We start from the raw sequence: 18,386 nt of genomic DNA, 5'->3' as shown, positions 1-18,386 counted from the left end.
ATCAATGGCCTCCGTCTATCTATATACAATGGTATATATGGTATACAATCTTGTGAAAGGCCTAATTTGTCTTGAGAGGTCTAAGCGTGCCAACCAATAAAATTATGGAAGAAAAAACTCCAACTGCACAACCTAAGTCACCTCCAAATGGTGTAGCGTGAGAGGTTTGTGTGAACAATATACAAAAGCAACTCTATGACTGGTTGTTACTTACTGTCGTACAGTTCAGGTTACCACTATAGTTCCAAGTGTGTCAGAGTGCAACTTTCTCATCTTTGAACTGATGAAGTTAGCTTGTCCAAAAGGAAAACCGATTTGCTTCCAGCTTTGTCATGGATTAAATATTTTCATTTTTAGTTAAAAAAAGGAAAAGTAATTGTGATTGCAACACATTTTTTTGTCCGTAGCTTGACCGTTTTGTAAATTTTTGTGTGCGTTGCATTTTTAAATCTGTTCTTTAAACGATATTTTATTATTAAAGTTTATCTTGTGATCGAACGCAGCCGAAACAAAATATATGTACAATACCCAGGGCTGTAGAGTCGGAGTCGTGGAGTCCGAGGGATTTTGGCAAGTCCGGAGTCGGGGCAGGCAAAAAGAAGACCGACTCCGGCTTAATACAAAACGACAAACAATCAAACTGTTATTTGCAATCGTTTTTCAAGATACTGTATCTTGTTGAAACGGCGACTGTCACAAAAACTGACAAGACAAACACGTCTACTTTCTGGTAAAGTTTTAAAGCGCAGTACAGTGAACAAGTTCGATCGCAACTTAAGTGAAATGAATTTTTAAAAAAATGAAAAAAGACAAAAATTAAAAAAATCTGGCAACCCTCAAAAATCTAGCAAGACTGGTCGGAGTTGGCCCGTTATAAATCAAGAAGCTGGAGTCGTATATTTTTCGTCAATATCAACTACTTCTTTTTTATTTTTTATTTCGTGTTTTTATTTGCGCCCATTGCGATAACATACAGTACACTGCGGTCACAGGTGCGATACAACAGACGACAGGAAGCAGCGAACTGACATATAGTCTTCGAGTCAACTGCTCCCCTTATATTGGCTTGCCATTAAGTGTCTTTGCCGAGACACAGCCGCGTGCTCTGGAGCGGTGTCGAACACTTTGTGACATGCGCTCATCAACCAATTGATAGATAGAACGTCTTGCCTATACTTTTACCGGAATGTTTTAGTTGCTGTGAAGTGTAATGTAGTTTCAGTCCAATGGTGCGAATTATCTTACAGAAGCTATTTATTTTGCTGGGTCTATAATTTCAATCGGGCTGGTACTGTCTTTCCCCCTCGGTTAAGCCTGGATGACGATACGTGGTTGCTCAAATGAGCAAAGTGCAGTAGAGTGCGCATGAATCAACGCGAGACAACGTTGATTGAAGCTATTGCCAACGTGGTCTGTTCTTCAGTAGTTTCATTTCAAGTAGTCGTGTTTGGTATCCATATAATCCCCATAGTTAGACCCACCTGCAAGCGGAAAATATCATTTAATGTTGCTTTTGAATGGTGTTCTTTGCATGATATAGAAAAAGCTTTTATCAGCGAAGAATGTGTTTTTAGTTTGCCAACTAAGCAAATCTTGCTGTAAAGTTGTCTTTCGTTAAATGCTAGCTAAAAGTTGCTGATAGTGTTAATTTGTAGTAACATGGATTTTTGGTTCAAAAGCCATTTTTTGTGAAGTCACCGTGTAATTTGGCACTCCATGAGCACACTAAGTCTAACTTGACCAAAATAGCAATTTAGAATTTAGATAAATGGTACGTTGAATGAAAAGTGGTAGAAGTTATATTATTGTTTTCGTTATGTTCAAGACTTTTTTCCACTTTTAAAAATATGTTTGCAATGTTTACTATTAGGTATAGCGAGCTTTTTAATACACGTTGAGAATTGCATAGAAGAGTGGTTCCGGATACAATACAAAGTAAAAATCACATCAAATTCAGTTACATTCACTTAAAACCTTAACAGGCTGTTTCACCCATGTTGGACCATCAGAGGGAGCGTTCTGATGATCTGGGTGCTTGAGTTTTCTGGGTACTTGGGCCAAAAGGGTTGAAAAATGCTGTCATAAATTAATTTTTGTTGGCAAAACAGAACAGAAACAGGTCTCTGTAAGGTTTATTCTCAGCTTGTTCAAGTAGACACTTTTACAAAATTATATGAAAGCGTATCTGAGGAATAATTTAAAAGCTGCACTCCACACTCGCATGCTAATGCATACCGCATCGTCTCGACAGATAGTGACAGTGATCTATCATATTATGTCGTTTCCAATATGTTATAAAACGTAGGAAAACTGCAGTTATTTCAGAAAATTCTCACTCAGTATGTAAAGATTAACATTCATATGCTGGTCTACACAAACAACATTATAGTTTTTCGTTCATCCATAATAAATCATTAAATCGGAATGGCCCGATTCGGTAAGTCCGATTCGGTGAGTCTGATTTGGTGAGTCCGATCCCTATTGGGTGATTTTTTTCAATTTTTTTTTTAAATCATCGGGTACCGTAGCCTAATTATCATTGCCGTTTTAGGGTTAGGGGTTAGGGTTAGGAGTAAGAAGTTAGGAACTCACCGAATCGGACTCACCGAATAGTAGCAGACCCGTAATAAATAGGTTGTGAATTTCAATGCAAGATATACTCTGGTGGTTAAAAAGAATAATTTAGTGTTCCTTTTTGAATTATGGCGCCAAAGTCAGGTTTGTTTTTGTTTTGTCGGATTGGTTGAATTAACATTGAATAGAATCTAAAACTAGCTTTTCAAACATGTTTCCTATTTGCAACTGTAATAATTGGCTAAAAATTGCGCATTATGGATACTTTTTTGACGCTATTTTGCACTCAACTGGTGTTAAATAAACCATTGTTATTGTTATCATTGTTAAGCAAACAAGAAATGCTGCTGAACAATAATAATAATGTTATGGTTTTATTTATTGTTGCTCTACAACAGCTAAGGTCTTTTAGCGACCCGGCTCATGTTTAATTTTATATCAGGTTTACGATGTTATCACATTATTACCTGACTTATTCTCACTGCGTTATGCAAGAAAGAACACAATCGGTACCGTTTTTAAAGTCTTCGGTTTGACCCGACCTGGAATCGATCACAGATCTACCAGCACCAGAGCCGAAGGCGAAACCACTCGGCCACTGAGCTTGGGCTGCTGAATAAGGTTTTTCTGTTGTTGTACAAGCTTTTGAGGCCGACGTTTAACCTGTAGGCAATGAGAATGCTTACATGAAATGTAATCATTGTTTACACTCAAATGTTTACATGTTACATTGCTCAAATGTTACATTGCTTACGCAGTGCAATCAAATGCTTACACTAAAATGCAATCATTGCCTTGTAGGCGATTCTCCTTTCGCTGAACTTCACCGAAAATAAGGGACGCTTTAAGAGCCATATGAAGCCGTTTAATTGCTTTTTTCTCCCACATCTGACGTTTGTTGCTAACTTACGGAACGCAATGGTAGATCTGGTACCCCCAAGGGTGACATAACATGTTTCAACAGCCCCGAAACCTTTGGTCAGGTTTTGTGTCTGTTATAAACACAAAGTTATCAAACTCTTCCTTCCCAGCCAGCAAATCAATTCCTTTTTGCATCGATTTACCATCACCAGATGTTGAATCAATGTGCAAAGGACTGACTTGTGGGTTAGTTAGTTTACCTGGGAATTGACCTCAAAGCAAAAGATGTTGTCATTGCCTGCCCAGACAGCAAAATCCGTCATTTTACATTGATTCAACGTCTGCAGTCGTTGAATCAATGTAAAAATGACAGATTTTATTATCTGGGTGCTTACCAATTGCTTATAGAAACATGGATTCAACGTTTTGGGTAGTTGAATTCACGTAAAATAGCGCGTTTTAACGAATGAAATCACACTTTTTCACCCACGTGACTTTCTACTTTAATTATACCTTCATTCGATAATTGCACAGCTGCAGCTTCGTTTGTTCGCCCTCCAGTCATTTGGTTTGAACACGGGTTGTGTGCGTTTCTTGTCCTGTTAATCTTCACTTCAATATGAAAAGACGAAATGGTGAAAATTTAGATTGAGCTTTAACTTCCTTTAGAGCAAATACAGGCTTGCCTGTGGAAAGAAAGGGTATAGGGGTCAAGTTTTCTCATTTTATGGTGAACACAGAAAGAGGGAAAAGGTCAAGAGAGACTATTGAGGGAGGACAATTATTCTTACACTGAAAACTATCAAACTATGCAGTTTTTGGTATGAGCAAGAAATATTAGTTTTAGACTTTCTATTAATGTTGTTGGTTTGTTTCCAAGAATGTTTTTTCACGAACAAAAAAATCTTTTCATGAGGCTGAACTTGGTGGTCAACCACCAAATGGGTCTGATGACTTGAAATGCGTATTTGCTGCTCTTTGGAAGCAGGATTGAAAGCTTAAATACACAGCCTCTACGTCGCTCTCATTCCTTGTTTTAAATCGATCGATTTTTCCTTTTGTAAACTGTTTTAGACAATTTCCTACCACTTATTTTAAATTGTGTGACAATTGTGATTGTCAAACTCACTTAAACTGTGGTTATTTCGGAAACAGATAGAGGAAAAAGGTTAAGAAAGACTATTAAGTGAAGAAAATTATTCTTACACTGAAAAATATCAAACTATGCAGTGTTTGATATTAGCAAGAAGTATTAATTGTTAGATTTTTTATTAATTTTGGTTATTTTGAATGTACACAACACACTTTGGTGCTTGATCATATTTTGTCTGCTTCAGCTTTACTGTCTGGGACGTGCTTTTTGTTTTTTTCCCGATCTGCCAATTCTCAAATTTATCAACATTGTGATTGCAGATTGGAAAAGTCTGCAGTTTTGCCAACCGTGGCAGCAACTAATAATAGAAAATACATGTCTGCTTGTGATTAATTCAATGTTATTTTAGTAGATCTATTCATGACTGTGTGAAGATTATATCATTTTGTCAACAATTCGAACAATAGAGATGAATCAGTTTAATGCAGGAACAAAACCAGACAGTAAATCAACCGGTTTTTACATTGATTCAACGTATGTAGACGTTGAATCAATGTAAAAAACGGTTGATTTGCTGTCGGGGTGTGGTTTATCAGGTCACCAACGGATGGTAAGATCACGTTAAGTTTGCATTTGACGATATTGCTTTGATGCAGAAGTTTTGCGTTTGGAGCTAAAGTGCAGCTCAACTGGTTCGCTTCATCGGTTGTGAGACTTAACGGATGCGAATAATAGCCTCATCCTTGCAAATATTCGTTGTAGTTGTTTACCGCTCCTGTTAAAAACAGTGTTCATAAATTTATGGAGAAATTTTCAAGAAACAGTTGCGAGATAAATTGCGATTGTATGTTGTCTTATTTAAGACAACCTACCATATAGCTGACTTCATTACATGCAAACTATCTTTAGGTTTGTATGTTGTGTTGCATAGTTGTATTATAGAGTTTGTTGCAAAAAGTGTTTATAACACATGTGCACATTTCTTGACACTAGATAAGCAAAAGTTTTTTGATTCGGTTCATTTGGCAAGCATTGAATCAACGTCCAGACCTTCACAAAAAACTACAAACGTATTTATGCTACTGTAATGGAGTCTTTCTGCTGAAACAAACTTTTTATTATCAAAAATTTATCTGCTTTCTGGTGTTGCAATGATGTGTGATTTAACGATGGTTTTGAGGCGGGAAGCACGTTTTTTATACATTCTTTGATTTTTGTCTATTAAGAACTCGCATACCCAAAAGTTAAGGAGAAAACTGAAAATTGTTTAACAAAAGTATTGACTTTGTCACATTCCAATTGAAGTTTGAACACATTGAGCCAATGGTTTGGATGCGCGGGTTATGTTTTTTCCTCCCAAAAGAAATTCCTTATATATGAGAAAAAAATGTAATAGAAATATGAGTTAGTGACAGCCTAGGTGCATGTTTCCGTGCCGCGCAAAGTTTATTATACATTTGTGATTCAACCTCTGCTGTCTCTCAACTTCTGCAGGCGGTGTCAAACTGGTCATATATTTGCTAAGAGCCTCTTCCATCCCACGCTACGCCCAAGAAGTTGCAAATTATGCTTAAATGTATCAATAACAACGACGCGATTAGAACTTGTGAGGACGCTTTGGTGTAAAATTGTATGTCTCCAATTACTAAATGATATTGCGTACTTTCATGTAACGTAACTAATGAAACTAATCATGACAAAGCAAATCCAAAACATTATGTTCTATTTTCGTTTTGAATTTTGTAATAACTTTTCTAAGAATTCAGTGACATGTTTCTATTTTGATTTTGCGTTATTTGCACTGAGTTTTTGTCGGGGCATAAGGGTACTCTGATGTCTATACTAGACATCTCAGTAATTACAATTTAAAACTTTAAAGCTATGAATTAAAATTGAACGCGAAACATTATTTTGGCCCAATCAATAAGACATTGGGCTATGTTGAGGCATTGTACAAAAATTGAAACAGTGATAAAATTCTGTAGAAAAATAAAATACTGAGGCTTAGATACGATGATTAGCAATGCTCACATCCAGTAGTTGACCTTTCTCCTGTAACCGACCTTTGGTTCGAATAATGCGTATTAGTTTTTTGAAACATATGAAAGCTTGCAATTTGTCATGGTTAAAGAAAGCTGCGTAATTTTCAGCAATTTACAGTTGAGTAGTGTATTCAACCATTACGTTTATTCATTTCTTTGACTAAATGATAACCAGTTTATCTGTTCGGTGGCTAGAGTGTTCGCCTTTGAAGCAACAGTTGTAGGTTTGTTACCTTGTCCGGTCAAGCCGAAACTTTTGGCACTGAATTCAGCTCCTGCTTAGAACTTAGCATTGAGAGCGCTGACTTTGTGTAGGAATGCATCAGACTTCACTGAAACTGTCTGCATTGTAAAGTGTTGAGAGTAACCCATAACTGTAATAAAAACAGCGTTAAAACACACTGTTATTATTATTAAGTAGGTCATGCCCGCGGGTAGAACTTGTCGTGTCTATTTATAGACAAGCAATCAAACAAAATAGTTTATATTTTAGGATTCGTGTTATATGTTTGTGTTATATTTGTCATATGTGGGCGTGAGCAGTTTCAGCTTTTGTCTAGTGACTAAAGCCTGTTTAGCTTGTGATTTAGAACTTAGTACCATGGAATGTCTATCCACACAGCTCCATGAGCACCGTGACTGACTTACTGCAGTTAACTTATATTTGGATGAAGTTGAAATCTGCAATTTTTCTCCATGTTTTCTGTAACGTTCAAATTTGTTTCAGTGAAGTGTTTTTAAGAAAAAGTCTTATGAAAAACAAGCAATCTCTACTTCTAGTAAATTCGATGCAATATTTCGTAAAGTTAACCTTGGTTTTTATAGGTAATATTTTAAAATACATAAGGGACTCTCACATTCTTTGAGCTATTTTCCTAGCTTTTTATGCTTCCACTAAATTAATACAAATTCTGCGCAGATGAGCGATTTTGGTTTTGCTTACACTTTCTGTCATAAATAAAATATTAAGACTTAAAATTATCATCATTGTTCCTTTCGATGTAAGACCTTGCCAAGACGTCACAGGTATTACGCAATAATCGCATCAAGAAGTTCAACGAATGTGAGCAATGAGCAATTGAGCATGGTTATTACCAAGCTTAAATACTTGTGCTGAGCGTATTCATCGCTTCTCTTCCTGTGAATCCAAACTTAAACGGGTTATGTTTATAATTGAATCTCTTTAACCAGAAGGATTTTATTCTATGCGAAGTATAGTAGGTCAAGTATTTTCGTTTCCATCTAATTGGCTTGCCACCGAAAGAGACAAAAAAGATGTGTATTGAGCAGTGACTTATAAAAAGATGTTTCTTATAATGAATTCTATAAATGCTAACAAAGGTTCAAGTATTTCTTCTCAAAATGTCTTAACTAATTATATTTTGCTATCTGCTGTCGAAAGCTTTGGCAGGGCGTTTTACGTGAGATACAGTTGTACTCTTTGGGTCCGCAATATGTTGGTGTGATCTTCGCTGATTTAATATTTAAGAACATGATAAAAAACCTTTATAGAGCAAAGTCAAAATTCGTCTTCTTGCTTCGTCATTGTAAAACCAACAAATTAAACGTAGAGAAACGTAAGGGCGGCTTGTGCCAAGAAACTTAATAAATGTCCCTTTGTCCCAGTATTAATGTGTCCACTACGATCAGCTGTCTGGTGGCAAAATAACAAGTGATTAAATGTCGCTGAATACTCCACTGTGAATCGTTGATTTGAGTCAACTGGATAAATATATGGAATTTGATGTGTTTTTATAATAAGCGTTATTAATGAGATAAGTAAAACGCCATTGAAAATCGATCTGCAATTGGGTTTGAGCCTGATATATAAAAACAGCTCGATAAATTAAATATGTACTCTAATGCTATGAGAATTAATGGAACTTCTCATCATTGTAGCCTACCCGGAAGTCCTCTCAATTGAGTTTAAAAAATAACAACAAAAACTGCAATCAATCATCGCGCTAAGTTATTTTCATAATGGTAGGTTGTTGCCCTTTTGGCTGACGCCTGACGGCAACCTCAATGATGGCTGTCTGGTCCCGGATAGCAAATCATACATTGATTCAACGTCTGCAGACGTTGAATCAATGTAAAAAATGTCTGATTTGCCATCCCGGATGGTGTTGGTAGCATTCAGTCACGTACGTTGCTTGATCACTTTGACAAGATCCCTTTGATTGATTGCAAAGGAAAAAAGTCCATTGCACAAAACAACCTAAGAAGTGGTGTGAAAACCAAGCAATTAGCAAACATTCCAATATTTACTAAAGAAAAGTTCAAACGATTCTAGTGCACAAAATCGTAAGATTAAAGCGGAAACAATTTAAAGATATTCTGGCGTGGTTTCCAAAACAATCTCAGACATGCTTATGCTAAGATATTTAGATTGTGATTTGTCTTAGTTTTTGCCATCTTATTACGTGGTGATAAACATAGTACTAAACTACCTACAAAACAGACAGCCGTGACTTCTCACCTGATGAGAGATTAACTTCCGACTGGAATTGCTCCATCTTTCAATCAATCAATCATTTTATTTTCGTCATTAACGCGTCCGGGACGAAAAAGATACTAACTACAAAAATCGATATAAACCTACCAGCACGTTAACGAACGGGAAAAGGTGGCAAAACCTTGAAAGGTTTAAAACGTGCCTGAATGAAAAATTATGTAGTAGGCTATATATCAGTAGTTAGCACGGCCACAAAACCCCCAAAAAAAACAAATAGCAAAAAATAAAACAAAAACAGAGAGAAGCACACATGTAGTAATGAATGACAGCCTAATGAAAAGTGTTGTGGATTGAATTTGCCAGTTCCAATATTGATGTGGATGAGCAGTCATAATAATAATAATAGGATGGAGAAAGAAAACCGGACATAAAAGAAACCCATCCTCAGGCAAAAGCCCGTTTCAATGTGGCCCAGGAGAGCAGGTGTTGAGCTCTTTCTATGGTTAGACTGCACATCACACAGTAGCCTAAGACGATTGAGGTCTTATATCATCATTTCTCGGTAGTTTGACTTTAGCGTTGCTTATTTACTTTGTTTTTTTCTCAAGTATTTCTCATGTAATCATTCCACATTTTATTTTAATTACATCGTTCTGTTTTCCTAGCTGCTGGTAAACACGTAAATTGATTGTACATGCGGCTTATAATACCTTTTTTGCATTATTGCTATGCAAAGAAGGTTAAAGATGATAGTACGATTATGTAATTGTTTAAGTCATTCTTCGCGCTATTCATGGGTCGCTAATCATTTGTAATTATATAAGATCACCATGCAGTTGCAAAGGTCCCTAACATCATCACTGTCTGCAAGCACAACAAAAAAAAGTTCGTGAAATGTTATGCAACAAGTGAAAGTTGCTATTGTAAAACAACTTTGAATTGCACGTAGTAATCTACGTTTATAGACCCGTCCAAGTGCGTGTACAATACATGTAAACCATGTTATCTATGATAAACCTAGTAAGTGTGAAGCACAACTGCTGTAGAGCTTTTGCACGCAACTAAAAGCAACTTTACCTTTGATGAAACAGTGGATTTTTTTATTGCAAAGTTGTGTAAACTTGAAGAAGTGCTGGGACAATCTTATCTATCTTATCAGCAGCGTTGTTACACATACGATATGTTGATAAGTAAACTGAGAGAGTCATAGTTTTCTCAACTTTTTCCGTGGGCCACAATGTTGGTGTGCGGGTTACCGATTGCACATTGTTGCATGACTGCATCAAAGTTTAATAGACCCAGCCAATATTGGACTAATCAGCTGTATGTGTCGTGTCGTCACTAAGACGTTCGTTAATCGAGTCTGGACAGACTGTTCGGTTTGCTTTTTTCAAGACACGATATATTTTTGTGCAGAAGACAACTTATTGTAGAACTACCAAACACCAGCTGAAGCATCATACACCCAGCTCGAATACATTGTGGCAGTTGTAATTCTTTTAAGCCTGCGTCTGGTGGAATAAATCTTTCACAAGGCACTTCAACCTTTGAGCAATGTTCTTTGTTAATGGAATGCTGTTTGATATTTTTCTTATTAAACTTTGTCATAGTTCCGTGACGTTTGAGGACTTAATACGTGTCGAATATTGTTTAATGAGTATCCCAGCGGAAGCAGCCACTACATGTATTGGCACAGACCTAGCAACTTTCGTTGAAGATTGAAAAAAAAACACACAGATTTTTAACATTAATATAGATAAATGCGCGCTTGCAGTCGTGTAGCATACTGTCTGTACCTCTTTACAACTACAGCTTCTCTGAAACTGTTTGTGCCGGTAGAACAAAGTGTTGGGGGTAACACGTTGTCTTTTTCGTAAGTTAACCGATAAACACATGAATCTATGACGCAAAGCACAAAATCATGCGACGGCGGTTCAACTTCCGCCATATGCAACTGAGCAGAGCACTTTAAACACATCTCACTAATCTTCTCTTAACAGCATCTAGTGAAAAGCATAGTTTTCAGGTAAGGACCAATAACCCATCAAGAATAAATTAGAAATAGAAATTGTCAACGTATCACCAGACAGCAAATCAGTCGTTTTTTACATTACGTTGAATCAACGATTTGCTGTCTGGGGTCGGTCTGCAAATGAACATTGTCGCATTCAATTAGTCAAAAACGATTATGACAAATTTAAATTTTTAATTATTCGCATGGTAATATTGCAACTTTAGCTCATAGAGACAAGGTGCCATTAAGTAGTGTATCACCAAATGACATTAATTGATTTGGCAGTGAAACCCAAGATTTATTTGTTGCACCGGAAAGGTCTTCAATCCATTCCAAATGGTAGTCACTTTAACAAGTCGAAATTCTGCCACTAAACTTGACTAGAATGAAACCGCCAACCAATCATAAGCTACGGTTTAAGTGACGTAAAAAATGGCGAAAAGAAGATGATATAAAGCAAATTAAGTGATGGATTTTTTGTCAGCTGGTTGGCTTAGGGGTTAGGGTTAGGGCTAGAAAGTAGTCATTTCATTGACGCGGGTTCGATTCCCACCACTGCTATTGCTCTTTTTCTTCTGTAATTACCAAATAAAGTTCAAAACCAGCATTAACTCTCTGGATGAGTGCTAGAAGGGTCACAATTGGACGGTAGCCTCTTATAACATGTTCTGATTGGTTGGCGGTTGCATTGTAGTCATTCGCAGTGGCAGAATTTCGACTTGTTAAAGTGGCTACCATTCCAAATGCATGCGTCAGTTGGTGTTGTCAAACACGGCCAAATCAATTTCCTGCCGCTTTAGACATTTCCCATTTGCAGTCACATTTTACTTGCCTTTTCTCTTTGCGGTGCGTCTATGCAAATGTGCTGCCTTTCCGTAATATTGATATGCTCTCTAAAAAATATATTTTAAAATGATCTCTTTAAAAAAGGCCCCTATAAAAAATGTAAAAAAGGGCTCTCAAACGCTACTGTTTCCTGATCTCCAGGCTTTGCGTTTCAGCCTTTACTGATTCTGAGCTATGAAATTTTCCAAATCATAATTTCTTGTCCCCAACGGCCATGAAACTCTTCCACATCGGGAAAAGCATTTCCTCTCTGGCAACACTGGCTTTAGTAACGTACGGATTGTGGTTTTGCTCATGTACTGTAAAATCTCCACTCTTGCATTCTTTACACCACTTTTGTTCTCATCAATTAGGATAACTTTATAGGAAATGTTCACTTTCTATTTTCTGCACGAAAAGTTAATTGAAACTGTCAAAAGCGGAATCCACAAAGAACTTGTGCAGTGGATCACGTAGCTTTTCCCTTTTGGTTTTACAGTTTTCGAAAGTTAAGTGTTTGAGTGATATGTTTTGCAAGTTCTTAAAGATTTTTTTTTTTTTATAAAAAACGAAATAAACTGCTTTTATTCATAACTGTTGTAGCACAACACTTTTCAGAGGTCTATTAGTATCTTTAGATATAAATTGACGAAGCTTCAAAGTTTCTATTTTCAAGTTTCACGCGCCGAGCTTCGTGAAATTGCCTGGTTACACTTTACAAGTTACCACTGACTAATCAACAGTCGCACCATCATAACTACCATCACATATTTGATTTCCAAGTTACATCGGAAAAAAATTGACAAATGAACTTACAGGTCGCGAAAAAAAGCATTGCCATTCCTCGTTTTATGGTTTGTCAGAAGTCGTGCTGTTTCATCGTTTTTAACTCCGGTACACCAAGACCCTTCTGATTTCACAAGGCTTGTGGTTTTTAACCTTTATGCAATAAAATAAACAATACAACAACAATTTATTCACCTTCAGTTTTTTCACTGCTACATCTGGGCATGGTTGGATGAGCACAAAGTTGATTTTCTGTCAGGAAGTGCAGAAAGACAAACGCGAGGCTCTTGTAATTTTCGATCGGTGTTCCATAGAACACTAATAAAACTATTATTTTTATGCGTAACACCTGACTATCTTTCACGGCACACCGGTTGGAAATCACTGTCCATGAATAGATTGATGGTTTTCTTTTGGTTTGATATGAACTATGCACTCGTTGCATCGCTTGTACAAAGCCCCATTTTGCAAATGACAAAAATTGAAGGACTTTGTGCCAGCAAATCAGAAGTCACTTTGATCGATATCACAGTTCCATTCATCACACAGCAACTGCAATTTTCTTGCGTCATTTCCTTTTGGCATGAGGAGCGATGTCTATTTCGAAATATTGGTCTTGCGCATCGTACCATTCTCTTTCATGACGTGTTTTGTAATGAGGCTTTTTTAGTAAGGGTTGTTTTCCGCATATCTACTTGCAGAATAATGTGGCTAATAAAATAGTGTGAGCAAAGCTAATAGACGAAAAGTCTATCTGAGCATCTTAAGAAGGTTCAGTTCAGGTTTTCGCCAGCTTACCGCCCCACTTAGAAAATTAGTTATTTTTTACATTGATTCAAAGTTTATAGTCGTTGAATTAGTGTACAAAATGGCTTGTTTGTTCGCTGGTAGGCCTAAGTCTGCATTTTCGGTGACTGGGCATATTGATTTTAGTCTATTTAGATTCAGCAGCACTGATATATTTAAACGAAACATGTTTCAAATTTTAAATTTCTTTTCGCTTGGTTTGATCGGACGTCAGCGAAACAGAAATGACGCATATGCACAATGCAGGAGAGTTTTAACGGAAAGTTGGCGGTATTTTGGTAATGCAAGGTAGGCAGATTTGCTGAAAGATTTTTTTGTCTATCAAGACTGTCAGCAGACTTCCACAAAAGTGTTGTTCATGTGCATTATAACATTACCCAAACTTTTCAGTATTCAGGAGAACTTTTCAACGCTGTACTTAATAGCGTTGTAGTTTTTCAATACGAAATCAAACGGTTTTGGTTTTTCTTATTTTAAAGCGTTTGCACCTCTGTTAATGTTGAGCTATCTTGTTTTCCTATATGTCGAACACCCACAATTAGATCGGGATCTTCACGTTTTATCTTCAACCGTTAATTTCAGCATAGCATTTAACGAGATTGAAATACCAAAGTTCAGACTTTATACACGGAAGTAACATCTAAAAATTACTTATTTTCGCCTTTTTCAGCACCTCGCTTTTGTTTAAGCCAAGACGGAAAGGGCAAGCTTTGATTTTGTTACGTAAAGTTATTTACAGTATCTTAAAATACAACATAGCGGAAAAAAGTTTGTCCAAAAGTTACAAGTCAGACCATACTGCAGAAGCTTTTATGCCTTTTCGTTTGAGGCATATATTTTTAAACTCCAGAGTCACTGGTGGAAAGCTGGATAGAAAGTCATGTCAGGTTAGCTTCGTCCAGTATAGTCATCTGGTGCATTTCGTTTGTTGCCTCATATGCAGCGCTGTTCAGCAATTTATTCCTCTGTTTATTTAATTGGATAGTCCACTAAATGTTACGAACATTTACTAAGTGTTGCTAGATTACAAAGCTTTAGTTTTAGTACAGGAACTTAGTCGTTTTACTTTCATATACCGCTTGGCAACTTACCATTGAAGACAATCCATTGCCACAGATCTTCTTGGAGTCAGAGCCTGTACATCAACAGTCACATAAGCTAGTGTTGTTTTTGTAAATTTATCCCAGGAATAATTTGTTTCGATGTGTTTTGCTGAAATAGTCAAAGCAACATAAATTCTCCAGATTATTAAGATGTAAACTTACTCCTGCTTGTAGTCCAGCCTTCAAATCAGTTCTTTTTTATAGTTGATGAATGATGGCTGGAAAATGTCTATTCTCGCTCTATTGTTGTCGAGTCTTCTGGTGTGCAACTTAGTTTAATTTATTTCAGCACAAAAGCAACCATTTTACATTGTTTCAACGTTTCTTCTAGGCGTTGGTTGATCATGTGTAAAATAACGTTGATAGTTGGTGATAAGCACATGGTCAGTCGAATCTGAGTATATGATATTATAATTTATTCAGTTTTTCCGTTGTTTCAATTGACTTTGTTAGGCTATATAAAGCAATCGATTTGATGTCAAAATTGCATCACGGTAAACACCCTACCTCTTCACGTTATCATATCGTTCAGACTCGAATTTTTGTTCAGTGGAGCAGATATCGATTGGCCAAGCAACATTTACGTTTACTTATTGATTTTGTGTTGATTAATTTAGCCATATTTGCCCGAAAACGTTGTTTGGTACTTCAGCAAACAGAGTCTTTCGGATTTTAGCATATTTAGGTTAAAATTCGCTAAAAAAAAACGTTAAAAATTAAGGTTCATCACTTCATTTTGTTGTCGGTTATGAGCTAATGTGAAGCTATTTATGAGGATTCTTAACAAGCGACTATATTTTATTGATCATGAAGTCCTTAGTAGAGTTAGACAAAGCATGCCTTGGAATGGACAGGATTGTCTGGTTAGGTTGGATTGAAATCATAGCTCGATTGAAATAGTTTACCGATTATAGTGTAGGCCTGCAGTATATTACAAAAGGCTAAAGACCGCTTCTAATAGTTAGAAATAGTTTGTTAATGAAATGCAATGAAGTATTTTGTTAACGATAAATAGTGATAAATAATTCAACTTGGTTTTATTACAAACTTATTATTTGAGTTTGCAATTTGTATGGAACACGACATAGAAAGTTCTTTGCTTCAATAAAAAAAAAGTGTACGAATAGCATATCTAGAGTTGTCAAACAATGCCGGTATGTTGCAGGTCGAGATGTTTTTAGTTGTCGCATAGTTGTTACAAGGCAATGTTGTTTGAGATGTCAATGTCGAAGTGTCGGCTGAGGTCACATACTTGATCGTTACCTTATTATTGTTACCTCACTATTCATTGTTCCCTGAGATCCATGGTCTCTGTGTTTAAGATACGTTAGACAGTATTCGATCGATTGATATTACTGTATATCATTTCGTAATGATTTTTACATCATTTCAACGTAGCCAGATGTTGAATCAATGTAAAAAAAACGATAGATTTGCTCTCTGGGGAGTAGTCTGCAAACGCGATTTGTTTTTGTCAAAAAATATATATTTCTTCTGCAAACGACTTTTGCACAGATTGAGGTTGCCAGCTATACTGCTGTACCGCGGTGGAGATGCTAATTTAATAATTGATGTATTTTTATTTGCGTCATCATCTCTTACGCATGTACAGTAGTTTATACCTCATTGTTGGCAATTAATTTTAGATTTTGTGTAAAATCGACAAACAGAAAAATTTGAAAAGTGAGTCCTAAACAAGGTGTTTTTATTTCGTGCAATCAACGTCTTTGCTTCGGCCGCGGAATGGGTCATGTTATTTCAAAAATAGCTTGTAGAATTATGCAACCAGGAAAATAGGAGTGAAGGCAATCGCTGCGAGAACAGAATCGGCCACCCCCAATAGTGGGAGGAAAACCCAATTTGGATGATGATAGTAATGATATCACTGAACAATTTTTTATTTTTAAATGTTATCCCTGTAAGTTGCTTTGTTCGGGGAATGTGAATATGTTCTGTTTTTCTTAAAAAATTGAAGATATTTTTGTCAGATATGTGAAATGATAACAATGCGTGTGATTGCATAAAAGCTAGCTGCAACACTCAACTTCTCTTTTAATCTTTTCATGTCAAACGTACATACAAATGCGTTTCTTTGTGACTCAAAGTCTTTCCAGTCTCAAATCCAAAGTTCGATGCCTGATTGATTTGTCAGTCTCATTAATTGCACTGTTATCATGAAACAGTTTGATTTTTGAACAATTTCGGCGAAATTTGTTTAAATTTGTGACGCAATATTGTGGAAAAATTTGTTTTATTTTTTGCTGTTTGATACTGTCTGCTTAATTTTAAATGATAAAACCTAGTTGATATAGCTGGAAACGGCTTAGAGAAGCTCATCGACTACATTTTTGCATAATGTTCAATGCTACACCACACCAAACATCCCAATAAATTTTGACATCAGAATAAATGTAGATTAGTACCTGAAATACCAAGATGTTTCAGGTTTAGCTTAGTTTACACCAGAAGAGCGTATCGTGTTGATAGCCATTCAACGCCTGGTGAACAAATTCATTCAATTTTGAATTGTGACGTTTCCACAAAACATACGAGATCAACCAAACAGCAACATGGCTACATCAGCTATGGTGCGTACAGAGGTTGATTTAAGTATTTTGTTTTGATTGGTTTTGCACGTTAATTCTTTTTACATAAAAACCGATTTTTTTTGTTTGTTGCTGGAAAACACATGTTCAGCGGATGCTTGTTTTGAAAGGTCTTTGACAGACGTCCGCTGTTTTGCGAACCGCAGGATGTCAAGATAGGCCATGATGCGTAGTCCATGCATGATGTCTCACGTATGTGTGTGTTTCAATAGTTTGCTGTTGCACTTATCTTGTCCACATTCAACAGCCGTTCCCAAACGAATATTTTTTTGTGAAACATAACTGTATATACCAGGGGGTCTGCTACTATTCGGTGAGTCCGATTCGGTGAGCTCCTAACCTCTAACCCTTAATCCTAACCCCAAACCCCTAACCCTAAAACGGCAATGTTAATTAGGCTACGGTACCCGATAATTAAAAAAAAATTGAAAAAATCCCCCGTTAAGGGACTGGACTCACCGAAACGGGCCATTCCGATACCAGGGGTGGGCAATTAGTTTACCTTAGGGGCCAGCGATAGGCCGTACTTTGTAATTTATCAGGAAAAGTATAGCAAAGTATTATAATACATTATGTTCAGTTTGGTCGGCTGCGTAACCGAATGATGAGAGCCTTGGTACGGCACTTTACAGGGCATGGCTTCGATACCGCTCAAGAGCATGCGGCTTTGTCTCTAGAGAGGCATAATTTAAAGGCATGTTTGAATGTGGACAAGACGATTGACTTCCTTGCCATCCCGTCCACTTAATCTAAATTATCATTAAATAGGTGTAAGCTTGTGCTTAGTACATCAGTTTTATATCACCCTTATTTTTTAAACATCGATTTTACGAGTGGAAGAGCAGTTATAACTGAGATGCGTAATGTGAGTAAGCTATTGGGCAGCAACTTTACATGATTACTATTTCTTATATCATTGACACTTTGAATTAAAGAAATAAATTAGATAAGTAGCAATAAAAGAAAATTGCAGGACTTAATACATTTCTTTATCTCGAGTCGTCAGTTGTCTATAAATGTAATTTTCTGTCACGCGGCGTGAGTAACTCTGCGTTCTCGTTAAAGGTAAAAATAGCATCTGCATATGCACGTTATTATGCAAGCGTTTTATTGAACATAAGTCATGCCGTTTCGTTGCTGTGACGTTCTATAACCGTCAATCAACGTTTAAAGTAGCCCATGTAAACAAGACGAGGAAAGTGGCGCCTTTTCTTGCTAAT

The 18,386-nt window shown here is 36.6% G+C and overlaps 1 protein-coding gene across 1 annotated transcript in view; it reads left to right on the top strand.

Moving 5' to 3' along the window:
- Positions 1 to 18,386, top strand: part of LOC145776241 (BCAS3 microtubule associated cell migration factor-like) — a 59,116-nt gene that overhangs the window by 26,467 nt on the left and 14,263 nt on the right. The window lies entirely within an intron of this gene.

This window comes from Aplidium turbinatum, chromosome 8 (assembly GCF_918807975.1).
Source record: "Aplidium turbinatum chromosome 8, kaAplTurb1.1, whole genome shotgun sequence".
Classification (NCBI taxonomy): domain Eukaryota; kingdom Metazoa; phylum Chordata; class Ascidiacea; order Aplousobranchia; family Polyclinidae; genus Aplidium; species Aplidium turbinatum.
Note: the sequence above shows the minus strand (reverse complement) of the source record. Positions and strands in the feature narration are given on the sequence as shown.